The 21822-nt window shown below is 45.7% G+C and overlaps 1 protein-coding gene across 3 annotated transcripts in view; it reads left to right on the top strand.

Moving 5' to 3' along the window:
* Nucleotides 1–21822, top strand: part of LOC139054287 (uncharacterized) — a 358119-nt gene that overhangs the window by 76650 nt on the left and 259647 nt on the right. Inside the window, exon 1 of one of the 3 annotated variants that reach the window (XM_070531045.1) lies at nucleotides 11117–11384. The exons of 1 other annotated variant lie outside the window; for it this stretch is intronic. The gene's annotated coding sequence lies outside the window, so the exon portion shown is untranslated. Of the gene's footprint in view, nucleotides 1–11116; nucleotides 11385–21822 lie in introns of those variants that run through there. One more of the 3 variants, XM_070531042.1, reaches the window with a different exon arrangement.

The following is a 21822-nucleotide window of genomic DNA, read 5'->3' as shown; positions in this document are numbered from 1 at the left end:
CCTTGAATATACGACTCTGCCTAGGCATATACGGAAGGGTTTCTTAGCGCGTGTTGTATGCGTTTGTCCCTAGGCGTGCTGGCAGAAGTCACGGGCGCGGTAAAGCTGAACTTAGCGTCGCAAGTTGGCGGCTGTATGTAAATATATTTATTCAGTCGTGTTCTCTACTAATTGAAACAACGTGCCATTATTTCGCATTATTGGCGGTGCCTCCAAGACACCAAAGCGGCAACGGGGACACCAAAGCTACAACCCGGACTGATCCGTGGGTTGGGGTTCGCCGAGGCCTGCGTGTGCCAGGGGTGTACTTTTTATGCAAACACCCCCTAGCACGCTTCGGCCTCCGCGGCCCCAACCCACAGGCCGCCCTGCTTCCAGCTTTGGTCTCCCCGCTACCCCTTGGGTGCCCTAGAGATCCTGCGCCGCCTGCTTTATTATAACCTCAGGTGCTCTCCTGAGGCCTCCGTTTGCCGGTTACATGTGCCCTCCTGGAGCAGTGCTTGTAAAAATATGCAATATATCGTCGTGACGAAAAAAGCGACCCGCGACTTATACAACACCAGTAAGAACCTTGCCCATTCAGATACAGCGATCACCCAATGGGGCTTCCCTGCCCTCTGCCTCAACGCGCGGGCAGCCAGCGGCGGAGCGTAAACTCGACCGCATTCCGCAATGCCGACATGTCGAGGGGAGAAACGCATACAATACGCACTAAGAAACCTACTCCGTAGTGCCTAGACAGAGTCCCAAATTTTCTCTCTCGCACCCTCTCTCACTCGCGCCTGCGCAGAAACGTCGAGGGCCGCGAGACACGCCAGGCCCCGCCGTACATACTAGCAAATTGTAAAAATGCCCCCCCCCCCCCCCGTATGCCCTATCATTGCAACTTCGCCACACACTCCTTACGGGGCGTTGCCGTCGGACGCGCAGTGGGACGCGCTATCTCGATATTACCCCGATTAAGCTTTGGGATTTGATGGTGAACATTTCGAATTAGATGCGATTTTCAAGATTGTTAAAAGATGGGTGCGCATTAAAATGTCTCAGCCTCCAAATTTGCCATTTAAGCTACTGCCCCCTAGGCACGAAAAGAAAAGGTAATTAACGTTTGTCAATTCGGTATTCAAATGAAAATAAAAGGTTAAGAAATTAAAATTATCCGGTATTTAAAAATGGCAACAGGAACTCCTGTGAGAATTATCGTCCCATCTCCTTGACATGCATTCCCTGAAAGTTTCTCGAACATATTATCGCTGTACAAATTTACAGACATCTTGAGACTAACGAATTTCTTTTTCATAATCAGCATGGTTCTAGGAAGGGCCTCTCGTGCGAGGCGCAGTTACTTGAGCTTACAACAGATCTACACACTAACTTGAATTTTAACTTACAAATTGATTGCTTGTTTGTTGATTTTTCCAAGGCATTCGGCCGTGTCGCACATTGTCGCCTAATATCAAAGCTCCCCGCACTCAAGTTGCACTGCCTTACCTTGTCATGGCTCCGTAATTTTCTGTATTTCTGTATTCAGCAGTTTACTATTTCAAATATCTACTCTTCCTCCGTAAGAGACGTTTCTTCTGGTGTACCACAAAGTAGCGTTCACGGTCCCTTGCTTTTTCGAATATTTATTAACGACCTACCTCACAATGTGTGCGCCACTATAAGAATATTCGCCGACGACTGCATAATTTATAGCCCACTTAAAAGTTCAGATGATCAGCTCATGCTTCAGCAAGACCTTGAACAATTTATTAGCTGGTGCAATAAATGGCTAATGACTATAAATGCCTCAAATACAAAGTAATGTCGGTTACCCAGAATTCGACAAGCTCACCGTATCCTTACCATATCAATAATTGCACTGTTGCAATGGCTACACAGTATAAGTATCTAGGAGTTCTAGTCACATCGAATCTTTTTTGGACAGAGCACATCACGTCTATGTCAGCTAACGCCTCCCAATCGTTGGGGTACTTGCGACGCAAATTAAGAAATGTCTCTTCTAATGTTCGCAAGCTAGCTTATCTAACTCTCGTTCATCCCACGCTGGAGTGCGCATCTCCCATTTGGTCCCCTCACCAGAAATGCCTAATTGATACGCTAGAGCGCATTCAGAGCAGAGCAAGCCGCTTCATCATAAATAATTACAGCTACCAGTCCAGTGTAACAGAAATAAAACTTGAGCTTTCATTACAATCCTTGAACAATCGCCGAGACATCGCATTTTTATCACTGTGCCACAAATTCATTGACGCCACTCGAACACCAGCATGCTTGAAACGACCCTACTCCACCTCACATAGGCTTCATAATTATTTCAGCTATGTCCGCCTTTACGGTTCTACAAATGCATTCCATTGCTCGGCTCTTCCTCGTGCTATCAGATTATGGAATTCTCTCCGAGATTGCATTGCATGCCAGTGCACCTACGATTCATTCCGTGACGCATTGACCGACTATATTAGTAAAAGAATGTGAGGTTTTACGGTTGTCGCACCATGCTTTCTTGTACTTGCACTATGTTTTACTCCTTAATGTCGTGTTAGTACCGTTTTGTCGTTATGCTTACCATTCCGTCGAAATGTCGCGTTAGTAAAATTTCTCTCTTTTTTTTTAAATCTTTGATGCTACTTAAGAGCCTGGTCTTGTTATTTACACGACTACATTGAAGATACTCTGTGTAGTTCATTCCTTGTTATTAAATTATGTTTTTTTTACTAGTGGATCGTGAACTAAGTAATTCTTTTTCACCTCAGTTGCACTTACCTTTGTAGTATGTGAACTGCTACGGTTTTATGGATGTCATATATTCTATGTCTTTTCTATGTACTGCTCCTCTTACTCAATGCCTCAATTCAAGGCCTGTAAGCTGTATTGAAATAATAATAAAGAAATAGTATTCTGAAGCTCACTGTATTAGGGGCAAAGTATATCCGCCTCACCTAGGAAAACTTCTGCAAGAACGCTACGTTCGCTGCTCTCTTTGATTTTGTTTTCAGAAGAAATATATATATATATATATATATATATATATATATATATAGATATATATACCAAGAGGGAGAGCCTTGACTCCTTTCCACCCTGTGCCTGCGAATGTCTTGTTAAAATATAACCGTTTAAAGACTGGGTCACACTGACTTCACGCACTCGACATGCTGCTTTGCGTCCGCGGGTTTATACGTGAGACGAGCGCCTCTATCATCTCATATTGCGTTATCTCTGTACTCCCACACTCTTTTTAGGCCGAAGAGCCATCTCGTTACTTAGAAAAGGCTTTTTCATTAATTAATTAATTAATTAATTAATTGATCGAGGTTGATGAAAAAAGACTTACTAAACGTCTCCTGTGGTAGATACCTGTATCTCGATTCTGGCCCATCACCTGAATTACTTAAAGAAGCGCGCAGTACTGGCAAGACAAATTGCAGAGTGATGTTAGCTAATTAACGAAATTTCACTGTTTAACTTTGTTTTAACGATGTTAGATCACATGCAACAATTGCAGAATTGAAGCCTAGCAGTAATGAAGTAATATCTATTTATCAGAAATTCTGTGCTTGTAGCATCAGTATCGAGAAATACGTCTTCGAAATCTGTGGCGAAATATATTGATGTTCCACTTAACATTTAGATGCAATCTATTTCTTACAGCGCAGATCAGTGTTAATTAACTGGGCTAACTGTTTAGGAGTCTTCTTGTGCAACAATAAAAAATAATTATTAAAGAAATTATGCTATCCCGTGTAGTTGTTCTGAAATTGGGCTACGCTTATAATATGTACGCCGAGTGGTCACGCGATAGTAAAAGGAAACAGAGGTGATGCATTAACGCTTAAGTTACGCGCGCACATCTCTTTTGTTTCTCCATCTGACCTTCCCCAACCATGAGCAGACACCTAACTTATTACAAAAACGTTGAGGCATGTTCAGCTTGCGATAAGACCGCGTCGTGTCTACACGCTCTTCTTTGGAAGACGCGAAATTAAACTCTTTTCTTTACAAGGTAGTGCATGAGGCTTACCTGTTAACCACGGTAAACCATCGTACTATTTAGCAAAGAAAAGGGCAGAGGGGGTGCTTGGCTGGTTGCATGAAAGGAATCTTGAAACTGCTGTTGAGCAACGGGGACGGGCTTTTGCTCGGTGTGAAATATTGCACATTTAAATGGAGCCTCGCTAAGAACGAAGGAAACGTTATGAAAGCTCAAGAAAGCCGACTGACACTTCGAATTGAAAGCCTTTTCAGAAAAACTGAATGCGGTGGACGTGTACGCAATATTCCGCTCTTCGAACATGCGAATTTTCGTCCATTGTACAATCGCTTTCAAGAGGTATGGCGCGGAGCCCTGCTTGTAATATTCGCAGCGCCTCGAGGAAACTCGTTTTGCCGACTCACCGTGTAAAAAAAAGAAGATGCCACCTTTTTGGACCAACTTCATGCAGGATACGCGCAGCAGGTGACTTTGAAACAGCGCCAGTTTCTCCCCATTTATCCGCCTCTGTATACGAGACTCGGGAGATGAAGAAAGCAATGCAGCGAGTCTGACACCGCTGGAGTTCTCTCTTCGACGACCTTCTTTAGGAAGAGCAACAAAACATGTTTAGTTTTTCTTGCTTTTCTTTTTTTTCTAGCCAACTTAGTGAACTTTGAGTGCCCGAGGCTAGAGTAATAGTCTTCATTTGGAGAACAATTTCCCAATATTATGAAGCTTTATTTACAAATGCAAGTTCATTTATGAGTTATTTACTAATACGTGGTACTCAGTATGATTTTTTCGGCATGTAATTTTTGACTGAAAAACAAAAACCCTCTACTATAGTCTCTCTTCCTTGACGTTCTCCCAACTTTGACGCGTCGTTCATGCCACACTATTGGGGGCGAGGAGTTACGGAGTCGGCGTCTGTCGGAAGCGCCTCCCTTGCGTAGTATGAGGGATCACGCGGCGCGCTCCTCATAGGTTTCGCTTACGGCACTCAATAAAACACCACGCGGCCGCCCTCCCGGACATTTATGTAGGTACTTTCAAAACGATGGAAGTTTTTGACTGTCGATATAATAATCTTGGGCAAACTGAACGCACAGAATCGTTTACAGACGCTATCTCTTTACCGAATGCGTACAGTGAACGTCACTGCGCGTGATCGCCGCGATGGAGTCTCCCGAACCGGCTTCTTGCGTGAAAGGTAGGCAAACACAGAGAGTAAACTATGTGAAATATGTTCTTATAGTGGGCATTCTGTATAACTAAACGGGGCATAACAGAATGAAGCCTCAATGCAGCGATCGCACGGGTTCGCAGCGACCGACTGCGCGTCTGCATGCATGTCCCCGCGCAATGTTTTGCTTTCGCTGTGAGCGCGTTTACGCACCGTGCCGTGAGCTTTAGGCCGCACCATATGAGCATTTTAGAGCACACTAGCAACCATTGTTGTGTAGAGGCTATGAGAAATGTTCAAAACTAATTTCGTTATAGAGAGTTCGACGCGTACGGTAACTGCCATGTGCCGTCACGACGATTCAATCTTTTTTGTCTTCTAAATTCTTGGACATTTCAATATTATTTCTCAAGTTGCGTCGCACTGTATGTTTATCGGTCTTCTCAGCGTGCGCTTTCCCTCTGCTTCTTTTTCGTAATCCAGTGCATTGATTCATAACACAAACATGACCATATGCAATGCATTTTTTTAATGTGCGTCTTACCGCTCCCTTTCCGTTCCAGTGAACTTGCCAGTATCTAGCATCGACAAGTTCATAGTCCAAACCGTCATGACATTAGCCAGGCAGCGGGCGCGGGCGAGCGTCTCAGTGCGCGTTTTCTGCTGCTCACCGAACATCCCGCAGTCCCGGCGCCGTAGCAGGAATCTTCCTCGCGTCTGTACTTGCTGCATACCCGAGTTGTAGCCGATGGCTGTCTGCCGGTTCTAAGTTTCGCCAGCCAAGCTTCACTCAGCTCCTTGCCCTGCGGCTACGTGTGAATAAGGCTGACACCGGGCTCCGTTGCGAGCGTCCGGCACTGCGGCACCAAGCAGTAGCCTACCATGGTGCACGCCTCCAAAGGCAGCCACTACATATTATAGTACTTTCAAATGTTGCCAAGCAAACACCCAAGGGGGTAAAGCCTCACCACTTAATCAGAACCGCAGCGCAGGTAGGACTTTATACTTTCGTTTTCAGCTCGCTTCGTCGCTTCCGAAGCAGCCGATGCGGCCACTGTGTTCACGTGATCCCTCATGCCACATAACGCCGACGATGGCGCCACCTTTTCCAGTGGTGGAGCTCGCCCCCAATATAAATTGTGGCTTTTCTTTTTCTCCCTTTTTTTGTGTGATGAAGAAAAGGTCCACATGCGCGCTATCTCGTGTTTCCGGCCTTGAACCAAACCTGTGAAACTCGCCAGGAGAGGCCACGTACCTGAATAAACATGTGACTGTAATTTGTATTCGCTGCTCGACATAGGGTAGCGTCAAAGTCATTTGCAAGTATCAGACTCGCAGATCTACACCCGCCCTAGTAGCACGGCGGCTATGGCATACCGCTGCTGCGATAGGGGTCGCGGTTTCGATCTCGAACTGGCCGCCGCATCCCAATGGGGTGGAATGAAAAAAAAAAACGAAAAAAAGAAACGCTCGTGTAACTTGCATTGGGTGCACGCTAGGGAAGCCCGTATGGTCAAAATTATTCCGGAGTCCCCCCCGCCCTTCCACTACGGCTTGCTTCATGATTCGACAGTGGTTTTGACATGTAAAGCCCAGAATTTATAGAAAAAAAAAAACTTGCAGATACATGCGTTCATCCCCCTAATTCGTCTTCAATGTTCCGCTTTTCTAGCTGCTAGTGCAGCTGCGCAGTGAGTACCCGCCATCGGCACGAGGCAATACCACTTTACTGAACCGATACTCGGCCTGTAGCGCGAAGTGACACAGACGTGGACTATAGAAGACATTTGTTGACAGTTTCAATAAAGATTTAGTTGAGAGTTTGCGCTCGTCCTGTCTTCTAGTCTGCGTCTGTGTCACCTCGCGCTCCGAACGAAGAATATGCTACCTTACGAACTCGTCCAACTGTCCATCCTTTCGCATTATTGAACTGAAACATGCCAAAAAATCGTTGTTTTATCCGTACCGAAACAGCGCAGCCAGTGGAAAGAGCCCAAAGCTAAGACCACACGTCTTTCGTTTGCCGCTGCTTGCGAGGAATGACGGTTCGCAGCTGCAAGAGACGCGTTCCAGCGCGCGCCCGCTTGGCTCACTCACAGATGTTTTGACAGATATCGTTTCCTACTCTTCTATAGACAGTGCTTCAAAAATGCTGAGATATTGATAAACGCAATCGTTTCATCTTTAATGTCGTTATAGATCAGTGCAAAAAGTAAAAGAAAGTGCTTTATGTGGTGATCGCAACTTTTACGCGATATGTATGATTCTGTCCTGTACTTGCAGTGTATTACATGTGCTGTGTGTTTTGGCTGTTCAAAACATCTGACTTTATATATGTGTACGTGGACTGAACTAATGCACAGAACTTTGCGACTCGTACTGTTGGACCGCATACTTTTTATTCACCCAGTGTTCTACTGAGTGTTATATTTTGTGTCGCTACTCTCCCTTTTAAGCAAGTTTGTTTCATTTGCCAAGTGACAAGGAGTAGCCGGTGCCACCATAAAGGCGCCAACCTCTCCTAACATTCACTTCAATAAAAAAAAAAAGAAAACGCACATTCTCGCGCAACATAAATCTGCGTCACTGAGTGTTGATTGCATATATACCACGCCGTAGTTGTGTGACCAGGCGCCTGGAAACGCGAGGCAGCCAGAGAGCCATGCTCGCGCCGCGCTTGGACGCGTGCGATCTGTGGGGGCGTCATCTGCGCATGCGTAGGCACGCCGGCGCCAGCATACGTGTGGTTTGGCCTTGGCGGTCTTGACGCCGATTCAGAGAGAGAGAGAGAGAGAAAATCTTTGCACTGAATAAAATATTTAACTCTGGGTTGTTACGTGCGAAAACCACGATCTGATTTTGAGGCGCCACACTTTTTGTGGACCGCACTTCGGATTAACTTGGACCTCCCGGGGTTGCTGAAGGTGCGTTTAATTGAATGCTGTAAAACTAAATGCGATGCGTAGACGGCAGACATGGAATACTTTGCTTTAATACCGACGTGAGGTTCCTGCTGACATTGGTCCTCAAGCAGCAGCGTTGCGCACAACTTTGCTTTTATATAAAGTCATTTAAGGTACCATGTCGACTCTTGGTGCCGGTCGTATATAACCATGTCAAATCCGATTAGGAAACATCAAAAACGAGTGATTAGAATTATGTTTCACTCTAAACGTTCTGATCACGCGGCCTCTTTGCTCAACCAGTACGAGATACTACTATTTGATCTAATAAGCGAACAGAGCATATCGATAGGCCTTGACAGGGTCGTGAGATATCACCACCCTTTTAACGCTTCCATATCTTCTTCACGCGAAACCAGAAGTGCTAACACAGGACATTTTAATCTTGCAACATGTAATAATGCATATGGAGAACGCGTTCTACAATTTACAGGTATCAAAATTTGGAATAAACTGCCAAAATGCTCTAAAACAACACTATCGAACCTTGTTAATATCACAATAAAACATCCAGAAGCCATACTCGATTTTCAATACACTGAGGCAATAAGTTTTTTTAGTTTATACGGTGGTCATTTGGAGATACACTGGTTTGTTTGTTGTGGTAATATTGTGATAATGAATTTTGCATTGTGGTATGCTCTTTAAGAACAACATACGCTCGAACTATGAATTTCTTTTTGTACTGTGCACAGCATAAAAATTTGAATCTCTTTTCTCATGTGGTATGTCATTCACATAACAGATGTTATTATTTGTTATTTGATTCCAATAGCTACTATTCTGTATAGCATTGTTATCTCATCCATTGTTATCATGACGTACGTTACATTGAACTTGGTTTGTTCTTTGCTTTTTTGGTAAATTCGCTCTATAGTCATTGCGTTACCTATTATCTTGCTGTTATGCTAGGTTTTGCCTGTAAAAGTTGAAGGTTCATAGGACATTCAACTAACCTTTGGCTACAGGTGCGACAAGCGTTTGTTTACCTGTGTTTTGTGATATAGAAATAAATAAAAATAAATACTCTTGCAAGCTCAGCTGTTAACGGCACTTCCTGGGCAAACTTGTCAGGGTCCCGTATCCGGGTTCGTCACTTTGGTCGTATGTGTTGGTGTATTGAAACGATTGCTATAGGAAGATGCAAAATTTTGCTGTAACCGAGTAGACCATGTGTAGCTATTGGCAGATGCCTTGAACACTGTATGGTTAAATTCTCAAAAGGGGGTCAATAATTAGCAAAGTCGCAATTATTGCATAGCGCGCAGCTCCGTGCAGCATGTGTATCTAGAGCTGTGTTCGCTATAGTTTTAAACCATTCACAAGTGATCACGTCAGAGCCAGCCTTCCCGCTCAAATGAGTGACAAAAAAAAAAGAAAGAGATGAAAAGGATTACTAACTTCAGTTCATGATGTATACTCAGGTGATAGCACATTTAAAAGGACGGGTAAAGTTTAATTGTAAGTTAGGCTGTGCTTGTGTACTGGGCGTCAGTAGTAGTACAATATAGGTCGGTTTTAATCTGAGTGAACACTTGGTGCATCAAAACGGAAAAGGGGGGGGGGGGGAAGAGCGACACAGTTTTAAATATCGAACAGCTCCCTGGAACGCCGCGAATTTTTACAGCGTTTGTAGGAGGCTAGTTAATTGCTTGTAAATAAGCGATGATTATGTTAAAGACCAGGCAAATACTCAGCCTGAGAGTTTACGAAATGTTTTCCTGCGCTAAAGAAATATAAACTGATTCTGAAATCCGTGACGCCACATCCACTTAATCGGTGAAGCAAACTGGGCACGAAAGTAAAAAAAAAAAAAAAGAAAGAGGTAGTTTTGACCACCGGTTATCGGCTAATGATCGGCCCTTCTTCCGTCAAGAGAGGTGAATAGAGTTTTCAAAGAATATTGTGCCTGTCTAAATTGATTTGATGTAGTTGAAGGTTTCAGAAAGTGGAAACACGGAAGCTTGCCACGCGAGGTCAGGAAGCACGGGCGCACTCGTAATATTGGAAGCCATGGCATGACGCTGGGTTTTGGTCTCGGTTTCGAGGTCGAGAGTTTGCCACTAACTAGCTCTCTCTGTAGCAGTAGTTACATCCGAGAAAGCAAATACTGAGCGGTAGACACGGAGGATCCGTCAGTGCTTTTTCATCGCTACCGATGGAAGCGCTTCCTGTTAACCCACCGCGATAGTGGGTAAACTTGCTGTGGCGCTTTTCCGCTAATCACGAGGTCCTGGGCTTATTTCCTCGCGGCCGCATTCAGGTGGCCGCTGAACGCAAGAATACCTGTGCATGGAGCATCGGGCGCACGTTAACAAAAACAGAAATCAGCTGGTTAAAATTAATCCGTATCCCTCCACTGCGGGGTTTCTCATAGCCCTGGACTATTCTGGTTCATTAAACCCCTTCAATTACTGAATCGCGTCCTGGTTATTTCCTGACTGACAGTGTAGGCTTCGTTTCTAACCTCTCTAAAGCCCCGCCAGTATAATCCCATGATTAGTGCTCCTTGAACCATTACGCATGATGTTGTTCCGGAACAAGCCAAGGAGATCAAAACAGAGGTCTCATCCAAGCAATTGGGCATCATTGCAAACACTCCAGAAATACAACGTTCTGTGCTATATGGGCTCGGCGAGAAAGTCATCCAAAGTAGAAATTTCCCAACAACTCAAATACCGGCCAGAAGTAACAGACACGAATAGAGACGAAATCATTTATCTGTTTGTTTGTGGCTCTTATTTTTGTCACGCTCTTTTAGACACCGTAAACGTTTCAGAAGTCCCACGTCAGCTGCGTCATGCGTGACAGCGGCACTTTTCAGTTAAGACGACAGGGGGCGTTGGTGGGGAGGGACGAGCCGGAGGGTACAGCGAACGCCGCGACGAGAACGTCCGGGTAGAAGTGGCGCGTTCTCCTCGAGAAGTTTATCGCGGCGTGAACGGGCTTGGCCCACCACTGCCACGAAAAAAAGCAGCACGCTGTCCACGCGCCGTGCCAGGCCCCGCGTTCGCGCGCCGCGCGGTCTGTTCCCATTGGCGGACGGGGGGACCGCGCGAGATCGATGTCCGCCACGGGGTTCGCGCTCAGCGCCGGCGCCACCGGCACTCGGAACTCTGCCTGCGCCCCGGCACGCCGCTTCAACCGAGAGCACGGCTCGTGATGCCCACTCGACGCGGCCCGGCCACGCGGTCCCGCTGAGCGCGCCTGGGGAAAGCTCCCGCCGAGGCCCATCTCCACTCGAAAAACTCCACCACCGGTAAGAGCACGCGCGTCGCCGGACCGCGCGTCGAGTGCACGCCTTGTCACGGCCGTCGGGGCTGCCTACCTTTCAACGTGCGCTGACCCTCTCCGCGTGTCCCATGCCGGACAGTGCGGACGGACGGCGGGCGTTGAACAGGCTTCCGCTTGCCCACAGACAACCGTCGCTTGCCGTTTTTCGGACAACGCGTTCATTTCCTCTTATACTGTTAGGCTCACCTTAAACGCGCATTGTGTCTCAATGTCGTTGCACAGGTTGTCAATTTCGATTAGACGTGCCGCTTGTTGAGAATTAGTTACACTAGATACGCTGTCATCGCTGTCATCATTTCGGTTCTTGAATCACGTTCGTATAGCTTATCTAGGTCATCGCATCGAATAAAAAAAAAAGAAGAATAGGAAAAAAAAGCAAGAAGATAACGGCGCCTTTTTATACTTCTCCCAATTCAATCAATTTTGCGTTCAATTTCTTCTTGAAGCGCACGTGTCAATTTGCGAGCACAGCCGCAACAGCTGTGAGCATGCAGTGAGAACGGTTGATCAATTCCAACCGCTTGCGGCGCCATTGTACATCTTGATCATGTGTTACTTTCATGTACACACCGAAGCACCGAACAGCTAATTCAGTCAATAGCTGCTACACCAAAGATTAAAAGAAGAAAAAAAAAGGAACTGGACCGTATTTTGTAAACGGTCTTTTAATTTTCCGCGTTTCTTCTTTTTTTTCCCTTCGACATTGGCTCACACGATGCCATGTCCCTGCTATCGCCGGGATTGGCCGGTCAGCTGGACGAATGAGGTGATACGAAGTGAATAAAATCGGACCAAAATAACCCTTTACAAATTATGGCCCCTTGAGTCCTTCTCATAATCTTAGCCGGTAACTTCGTACTTGTCCGTATTATTCTTGGAAGAAACTTTCCATCGTACGCTCCTCGAGCGCTGTTGCCATCTCGGTTGTACGCCATATGGGTGTCACCGTCAGATGCGTCGCGTGCAGATGTATATGTCACCAAAACGCTGTTACGAATATGTACTACGCTGAACATATATGCTATCGATGCACCGCGTCTGCATATTACAGTGGAGTTAACCGGCGATTGCTGACGCTTTCGAAAACGTCATGCTTCTTCATTGTGAAGGCCGGACTCGAATAACAGCTGCCTTCTCCGGGATAACATGCTGTCAATGCAGTCCTGTATATAATGCTGCCGAGATGCCCTGCCTCAGGCAGCGCATTTCGGTGGCGAGTGCGCCTCCGGTCACAGCGCCGGACTTGGCGGACGTTTCCGAGGAAACGTGTTACGACAGCTGCTTTGCCGAAACGCTAGAGAACAACAGCTGGGAAGATGGAACAATCAACTGAGCTTCACGAGGCCCGAGTGTCACGAGTCTCACGAGCCCCATTGCATCGGCACGGGAGTCAATCTGGATCAGACTTGTACACGTTACGCACGCACACAGACAAAAAAAAAGTAACCGATTACAGTTACGTCGTCCAAAATGTAATTTATTACAGTTACCAATTACTGTACCACAAAAATAACTGAGCAATTACTGAATTGTAGTGGATTACGTTTACGTTACTTTTCTCCGAACCTTTATTTAACTCTTCACAACTCCAGCAAATCAAACGAGCTGGTCAGGTTCTCTCATTGTGGTCATTACAGCATATTCGCACGTGGTTCATCTTCACTAACAATTTCTTTTCACAATTTCTGACAATCAGCCTCCTTCGTTGTATAGTGGGGACATGAGCGGCGACATTAAAGACTTGCTCGATGTGTGCGCTGGAGGGCAGGGCGGTGCTGTAACGTGCGAACGCCTTGCTGAGATTGCGGTCTACTAGCTAATGTCCCGATGCTGGCGTCTCGGTCCTCCACGAAGCGCAGCGCTTCCTTGTTGCTGGGGCTCGCTGCAGGCGCTCCCAGTAGTGACAATGAAAAGCCGAAAAAAATTGTCCGCGGGTGGTTTCCTGGCATCAGAGCCCGAAGTGGTCATCGCTATGGAGCCATGGCAACGCTAGTTTAAATTGTTGCCCGACATAGGGTGGAACGTAAAGATGACGAAATAAATATTGAGCGCCCGGGTTTTGTTTGTCGGAACATCACACCCGCGGGGCTGCTGCCCACCGCGTAGCCATGGGCGACCTGCTCTAGTTGCTGCCAGATTCAAGTGCGCGAAACTGCGTCGCCTGTTACAGCTTGTTTCGTCATTAACGGGACTAGTTACGTGTAGTTGGTTACTGAAAAAAATTAATTGAATTACGGTAATCAATATTAAGTTTAAACGTGTAACCAATAAACTGCAAAACTACTGAAAATGTTATTTGACTACAAGTAACTAAGTGCGTGTAATTTGTTACGTACAAGTCTGATTTGCATCTATTATGGGATATAGGCTCAATAACATCCCGATCCTTTTATATATTACTCGCGGCCGTTCTGATTGCCTGCAGCACATTTCTGGGAAAGCGATCAGTACGAAGAGTATCTCTAGATAGGTGTGCAACGTTTAACGCGCTATGTAAATTATATTTTACCTGTGGTTTGGAGAGCCTGTATACCAATGTCGCCCTGGCATACCGCGTCGGAGTGACCAGTCCAAACTGTGAGCGGCCAGTTAATGCGGCAAAACTAGAGCAAGACTGCTATGCACGAAGAATTAACATTAGTGTAATACACCTACAGGTGAACGTCGTTTCTTAGTGACATACCCTGTCTCTGTTTACTGATAATGGCGAACGCTTCAGCAAATAGTGTTTGCCCGCCCATGTATAGATTACTCATGTATGTACAACCCAGGAATATGGGTCGTTAGGGCTACTTCGCATGTCCTGCAAGATGAGTAACTAAAACATTTTCTTCTTGCCTTTGCGTCCTTTTAATACCTTCGGTTTGGAAGCTGCTCTTTTATTCATTTCAGTATTTATCGAGAAACTTGTTTCACCTTGTTTGTTCGCAGCTGTAACTTATGTGTTGTTTTCACTGCATTGCGTAATTGTTTTGTGGTAAGGTGGATGCGAACTTTTGAAGAAAGTGACTCTCGTGTGAAGTAAGTTGTTTACCTTTTGGTGTTTTCTAGATATGTTTTCACCTTCCACAAATGCTACTTTGAATAAGAGCGCTGCAAATTTTATGTGCTTTGGGGCGTCTGATGTTCTCATAAGCACGTGCCCCCGTAAGGTGGTTTCAGTGCAGGGCAGCTTTACAAAAGAGCTTTTCTAACCTCAGAAACCTTGCAGAATTAAGCAAACATCGCACGTATAGAAAGACTGAGTCATAGTGATTACGTCAATTCAGTGATTTGGGCGGATGGAGACGCACTTCTCTGATAATAATTTCTAAACATATTGCTATGCAGTCTCCAATGAAACAAAAAAGCGGCCGTAGAACGCATTAAAGTTCTTGCACTAGAACCAAACTTGGCATATAGTAAGGGGATGGCCTACAAAATGTCTATGTGAAAATACTTGGGCGTATAGCGAAGCGTTGCTATGCACTCAATGTTTGAAATTTGTTTCCCATTTAGTGACGCGACCGCGCAGCATCTGCTGCCGACATATGGCGCAAGTGGCTGATGTCCCGAATTTCCGGGCATGTAGACGCTTGCAGCCTCCGTGTTCCTGTGCACCGGTACTGAAGTTCCCTGTATCTGATACTTCTGCGCGAACATTGCCCTAATTGGGCAAAGTTTGAGCTTAACAATCAAACATGCGCAGAAATTTTGCTCAGAAGGTTTATAACGCAGCCTCTACACAACCGCGACGATTGAACAACGTCGCACGGTATGGGAGACCTTAAAGAGCTTGCCAACCATTGTGAGAGCTCTTTTTGTTCATAAGTTGCATGTTTCATTCAAAAGTGTTCTACGTAACTCCGCAAAGAGGAGTAAGTTTCAGGCCGCAAAAGTTTTGTCATCCACCTTTGTAGCAGAATGTAATAAAGGTACTCACTTGTTCCGCTATGCTAGAAAGGGAAACTTCGCAGTTGAGGAAAACTTATCCTGATCCCGGGATCGAACTCAAGACCAGCACCTTTCGGAGTCTCTAACCAGGATGCTGGCAGATGCATGGCCAGCCCGAGGCCAAATGAATTCACAACACCAAAGGTTGACTTTGCGAATGTTGAAATATTGCGAGAAATTGTCCGGCACGCAATACGTGGTTCTGTTCTTTTCTCCTGTCACTTTGTCTCCTTTGGTCTGCGTTGCCTTCTTAGAAATGAATTTGTACTTCTTGCCTACTTCCGAAACTTCATCGTCCCCAAAGCAGAAGCGAAGGGTCTTGGAACTGTTTTCGCCAAAGAATCAACGATTTCTTCGAACAAATTCATAGCATGCCTTGAACATGGAACATCCTGTGTGTAGTTTTTTTTTATTTCTTTTATCCTTCTCTCTCTCACCTATCGCCTCCCCATTGGCCCTCCCCCAGTACAGGGTAGCCAACCGGAGATAATCTCTGGTTAACGTCCCTGTCTTTCCTTTGCCTTTCTCTTTCTCTCTGGTTAGGTACAAACTATTAGGTGCAAAAAAAAAAGTTATTGCAACATCAGTGGAATGCGTTTGACTGTGCTATATAATGTTGACACGTGCTCGACACTCGCACAGCAGAGGCCACGTAACTCCTGAAGCAACGTTGACACAAGCTGAGAAAAGCTTATGAATAAACACGTATGACACGACTGGCATGGGAGCATCAAACTTCGCGTTATCTCAGAAAGCAAATCACACCGCGATAATAATAATAATTCTTATTATAAAAACAGTGACGTACCACTGAAACGTAGATGCCTATTTTCCAACGGCCCACTTCCTATGCACTATAGAACTATACGTTGGCACACGACTTGAAGAATAAATAAACGTGCGAAAGTCTAGAGAAAGAGAACAAAGAAAAGCGATAATGCGGCAGCAGCAGTTATAACCGCGTGCAGTTGGCGCCGCCCGGATGGGTCTGTTTACACAAAGAGTTTCAATCAAGCCATGCGTGCAGCACAACAAGCCCGCTCCCATTTCCTTTTCTTGCCGCCCGGGGCATTTGCAGCAGTTTCCATAAGATCGAAATGTTTTGGTTCTGGCGGAATAGGGAAGAGCGCCGCCTCCCCGGAGGTTGGGGCTTTTGGAGGCGCCTCGGCTTACGTCGGGTGGCTGACAAAACCGAAAGGTTGGGAAAAAAATCAATAACGCCAACACGTGCGCCCATCCTCCAACATAACCAGGCGGTGAACATGTTCGTAAGAATAACAAGACTCCGGTACAATCAAACCGGGTGCGGTAAAAAATACAACTTTTAGACCTGTAGAACGGAGAAAGGGGGGAGGGAGGGGGGGGAGCACAGAATTGTGACTGACAAGCCGTGCGTATCAAGCTTCGGCCGAGTCCGCTTCCGCGTTTGCGACGTGATACTGCTGTGTTCATGCAAGGCGCCGAACTTACGAAGCGTTGAAGCGCTGCAGACGGCGGCACACCCGGAAGCGCGCCGACAAAGTAAAAAAAAAGGGAAAAAGAAAAAGCATTCGCGCGCATTTAGTCGATGGCAGATTAAAACCAAGTCAGAGGTTCCACACCATGAAGAGCGCGATTCGGCGGAACGCAAAATGAAATCGTTTCCGTACGGATGTTGGAGCAGAATTGGCAAGGCATACTGAGCCTCGAGCAACGCATTTCCGCCCACGTTTATGCACGAGACGTTTTTTTTTCTTTTTCCATATAGGCGAAACGTGAAATCGAAGAAACTTGCCGCACTCGAACGGGAAATGGGGCAAGGCAAACGGTATGTACAAGAAAATAGGAAACCGCTAACGCTTATCTCTTGCTTACTTTTGGTCCACGCTATATACGCGCAACCAACGACGATTTGATTTCCGTTTTCTTTACTTTCTTTTTTTTCCCTGTGCACCTCTCAAAAGAAGGTCGCGCATGTTGCGTGGTCCGAATCTCGAGCGAAAAATGCAATTTTCCTTAGAAACGTGATGCCCCGGCCAAAATTCGTAAGAATTCTTATCGATGTTAGCGACTTTCTTCTTTTCTGAACTTGTGGCGTGGGAAACAGCCGCGAACCGCTGGCACTCAGACTTTTGATCGCGGGTTCCGTACGTAGTTTGGAGACAACGTAAGAAGAGCCGTAGAAGATTTCCAAGCACGTTCTCTGCGTGCCACGTGATCGTAGCAAAAGCATCGTATTGAAGCCTAAAGCAGCCCCTTTATCTTTTTTATTATTTTTTTACAAACGCCCGTACCTCTCAGAAATGTTGCGGTCCTGTTATAAAAAAGTCGTGTTTATTTTTTTTTTTTTGTTCCTTGCCCCCGGAGGTTTCAACGCGGCCACTGGTTAAATCATTATTTGCTGGAATCCTTGCGCGCAATAGTTGTTAGCTACTCTTCTGTATTCGACTAGTACGCACTGAAAGTAAAGTAAAATGATGAAGTTTGGGTTGATTGCATTGCCAATTTCCTCACACATTCCTTCTCCCTTCGCTCATACAAATTAATTGGTTTTGTGAAATGCAATGCCGAAGGTTTAGTTTTATACATTGCTTCGAAGCTTGAATTGATTGCATTGTCAGTTTCCTCACACATTCCTTCTCCCTTCGCTCATACAAATTAATTGGTTTTGCGAAATGCAATGCCGAAGGTTTAGTTTCATCGTATTGCTTCGTTTATTCATATTAACTGCTTTTAAGAGATACAATACCAAAGGTTTGCTTTTATGTACTGGAATCAGTAATTAACATCTATACTCCACAACATCCCAAGAGAAACAAGAAAATGGGCGCGCGCACGTGTGTGTGTATGGTGAGGGGGGGGGGGGGATCGATACATTGCTGTTCCAAAACTGTTAAAGGAATGCTTTCTAGGATTAGTGGAATGGAACTTAGTTCGCTAGTTTTCTGCCGACAGATATCTTTGAACTGGAGCTAGTCTTTGTATACCTATTAAATGGGCATACCTTAAGTACTTACCGTCTTCATGTCCGCTATCAAAATGTGAGTCCTGAGATAATTAAATGTTCGTTAATTAAATGGCTCATCGGTGATTATCCCACAGTTTGTGATGTCCTCCGGCGCGAATGTTGCTGGAGAAGTAGCATTTTTATCTTCGCCGTACTTCATTATTCATGTCATCTTCGCTGAAACACCGGGCATACTGCATATTTTATTACATTTTTCAACTACCTGAGGGAAATAGCGCAGAAGTTATTTCAGCTGGATTACTTTAATAACTTGGCAAACTCGCAAACACGTCGTAATGTTCAATAACGTAATTGACAGGGTTTCCCTAATTGATATTTAAGAATACGCTTTAGGTTGTATGCTGCAGTTGCAGAACTGAACATAGTCATAGCTAAAGGAAAGTTCAATTAGAGAAAGTTCGATGCTCCGTTACTAAATTCTGCCATAAAATACATTGCTGTTCCAATTTGTTTCTTCGAGTTGTGCGGGAGGGACGCATTTAGGGGAAATAATTGCTGGGACGCCAATAAATTTCGCAGCAAACTTTAATGACAGACTTGTCATGACTACTGCTAGTCTCGGGACGTCTGCTGAATGGATCTGCTATTAATAATGACCAGCTTCAGATATGCAATATCGAGGTGTAACCCAAGGTAAGCAAACTTAAGTTACAGGTGGCATACGTGAGTCAGTGGGAATTTGTTAATTGCCTGATTGGTGACTGCCCTTTTGCTTGGAAAGCTATGTCAGTAGTCGTCGCGTCTTCAAGACGCGTCTCTTCAAGTAATGCACGTGAACAGGTGGAAGTGACTCTCTGCCAAAAGGCTAGCTCTTAAAGAAATCTGTTCCAAAAAACAAATTGTGCGTGTGAGGGGGACGTGAGGGGTGGGATGTTCCCGGCCGCTGAGGACGCGCTTCGACGAGGTACTTGTACTTGCACTCGTGTACTTGCGTAGATTCAAAGAACCGCATGGATGTGAACATTAATTCGAAGTCCTCCACTACGGTGTGCCTCATAATCACATCATGGTTTTGGCACGTAAAAAACAAGCATTTCTTTAATTAAAAATTTTGACGTTTACTATTTTCCCTCGTGTTGTCACTGTTATCGGTTTGTCCCTCCGCCTACTGCATCTGGGACTTCTAGAATGTGGTCGCTCGTTCTATGTAGCGACAGAGTTTTGTCCAGTATTCGCGCAAAATCACTCACGCTAGATTTGTTCGTAAGAGTGAATGTGAGGCATTCCTGATGGTGGATATATTATTAGCGAAGGAGGCCGGTCAATGGCAAAAGGTGTTTACGAAAGAAAAGCTTTGTCAATGCAGCCCCTCGCCTGTAGACAGATTGCGCGCGCCCCGTGAACGCGGTTGCGTGTGATACATTCACAGAACGAACGATTAGTACGAATGATTATTCTCGAATAAATTATGCTACATGTACACCAACTAGAGGACGTACTTGACCCGTGAGTTAAGATTTCGACGACCGACGACTGTTCTCGCCGTTATCGTTCTGCTTTGAGTGTAATTGATTTTCAGGGGGGGGGGGGGGGGGGAGGGACCACTACTTCGCACCACAAAGAGTTAGATTCATGATTCACCATTTTGGCACTGCCTGGTTCTTCACTATCACTACAAGGCGACAGTATAGATTTAAGGGATATGGTGGTTGTCTTTACATTGTAGTTCCTCTTATGGACTGCGTGACGTGTGACTTTTAAAGAGTGGCTGCATGTGTCATGTATGTACATGGAAGGTGCTGTGGCATCAAAGGTTTTGTTCCACAAGGATGGGAGGAAGGGGTACCGCAATCGCTTTTGCTGGATTTAGGAAGGTTGATACGGGGGAATGGTATTGATGGTGTGTGTGTGGGGGGGGGGGGGGGGACGAAACCGCGTATGATGGCAAAACAGGGCTCCCATAAAGACAGCGGCGCTGCTTAGTACAGCGCTGAGCGATTGAAATGCAATACTCGAACCGCAGGGTGGCCGGTACTTTTTTGCGACTGCTATGTTTGAGAGAAATAAATAGCAAACGCAAATCAATAAACACCTGCCTTCGCTTTCACCCCAGTCCCGTGTTTGTTGATTTACCCTCGGTAGGGCTTTTCCATATCGTCGAGCACTCGAATGTTGTTGATCGCGCTGTTTTCACATATTTCTAATATCTTCCCGATGGCTGGTTGTGACTTATAAGCAGATTGCATGCACACATGATTACGGTCACATCGACAAATTATTAGCATGAGAAAAATAAAACTACGATTATGTGCTATACCTTCTATTTATACATAGCTTTCTTTTAGTTCGGAACCATGTCTCACCTAAGCGCTGCTTATGCGTTGAAGGCGGCCTCTTATTCTCGAAGCGCTGGTCTCAGAAGCACTAAACGCATTTCAGGTTTTGTTGTGCGACGACAATGTAAAATTAAGAAAAAAACCGATTTAGTCGCTCATAGGGAATGGCGAACGGCCACTCCCTCGAGCAATGCAGGCCACAGAAATTGGCGCTGAAATTAAGCTTATTTTCTTTTTTGTATCTTTCTAACTTGTTACAGCATAGCGGCTTGAAAATTCGGTCTCAAGAAAACCGGACATGACAGCAAGTCTGACATGGCGGGCGCTTACGAACTTATGAAACGACAGTGCACTATGTGCAGCTGAGGTAAACACATCTGGGAAAAAGAGGGCGGCAGTGTCGAAACATCAACGCTGAGGGCCATTGGATGCCTTAGGAATCATCCGGTCGCTCTATCCGCTCAGAGTTTCTTGGTGTAGCTAGGGTGACTGTATATGCTCCCCTAGAGAAACGTTAGCAGTGTAGCCAGGATGCCGATGATAACAGAGGTTACTTGCGTAGTGAGCGGCGATGACGTGGTGTGGACTTGGGCTGCGCGGCTAAAGAAAGAACAACCAGTGCATCAGGCAACGCTAAAGCAGAGGCTTCATTTCTTCAGTCCAGTCTGAGCATTTCTTCTTCCGCCAGCGGCGATATGGTTCTAAAACAAATAGGAGCAGCAAAAGCATGGACGTTGAACTCGCCGCCGTTTTTCTGCGCAGAATCGAGATGGCAACATTATCTATTTGGGAAAAAAACTACCTCTCTTTTTTCTTGCGCGCCTTTCGTTTTTCTCTCATGACACACTTTCAAGTAAAGCGGCACTGCAATATGAAAGACGAACCTGAATCTCTTAAACCCTTTTCGTCTTCCCTTTATTGAAACGCCGATAACAAATTCGTTTGGTTAAAACTTTTTTTCAAGAAGCGGAAGACACAGGAAAAGCCGATGCCGTGCCGACAAAGACGTAAATGATGGGGCACCTCACTACCGGCGCCAGGGACAAAACGCGCATTGGATGAAGCACGGGTAAGCACGGTCGGGGCCACCAGAGCCGAGTCGCATGCTCCAGGGAGGCTGCGGCCGACGACTCGGCACGCACCCGGCGGCGTTACGTCAGGAAACAAACAACGGCACGCGCGGAAAG

Source organism: Dermacentor albipictus, chromosome 1, assembly GCF_038994185.2.
Source record: "Dermacentor albipictus isolate Rhodes 1998 colony chromosome 1, USDA_Dalb.pri_finalv2, whole genome shotgun sequence".
Taxonomy (NCBI): domain Eukaryota; kingdom Metazoa; phylum Arthropoda; class Arachnida; order Ixodida; family Ixodidae; genus Dermacentor; species Dermacentor albipictus.
The sequence above is the reverse complement of the archived record's forward strand: the minus strand, read 5'-3'. Positions and strand labels throughout refer to the sequence as shown.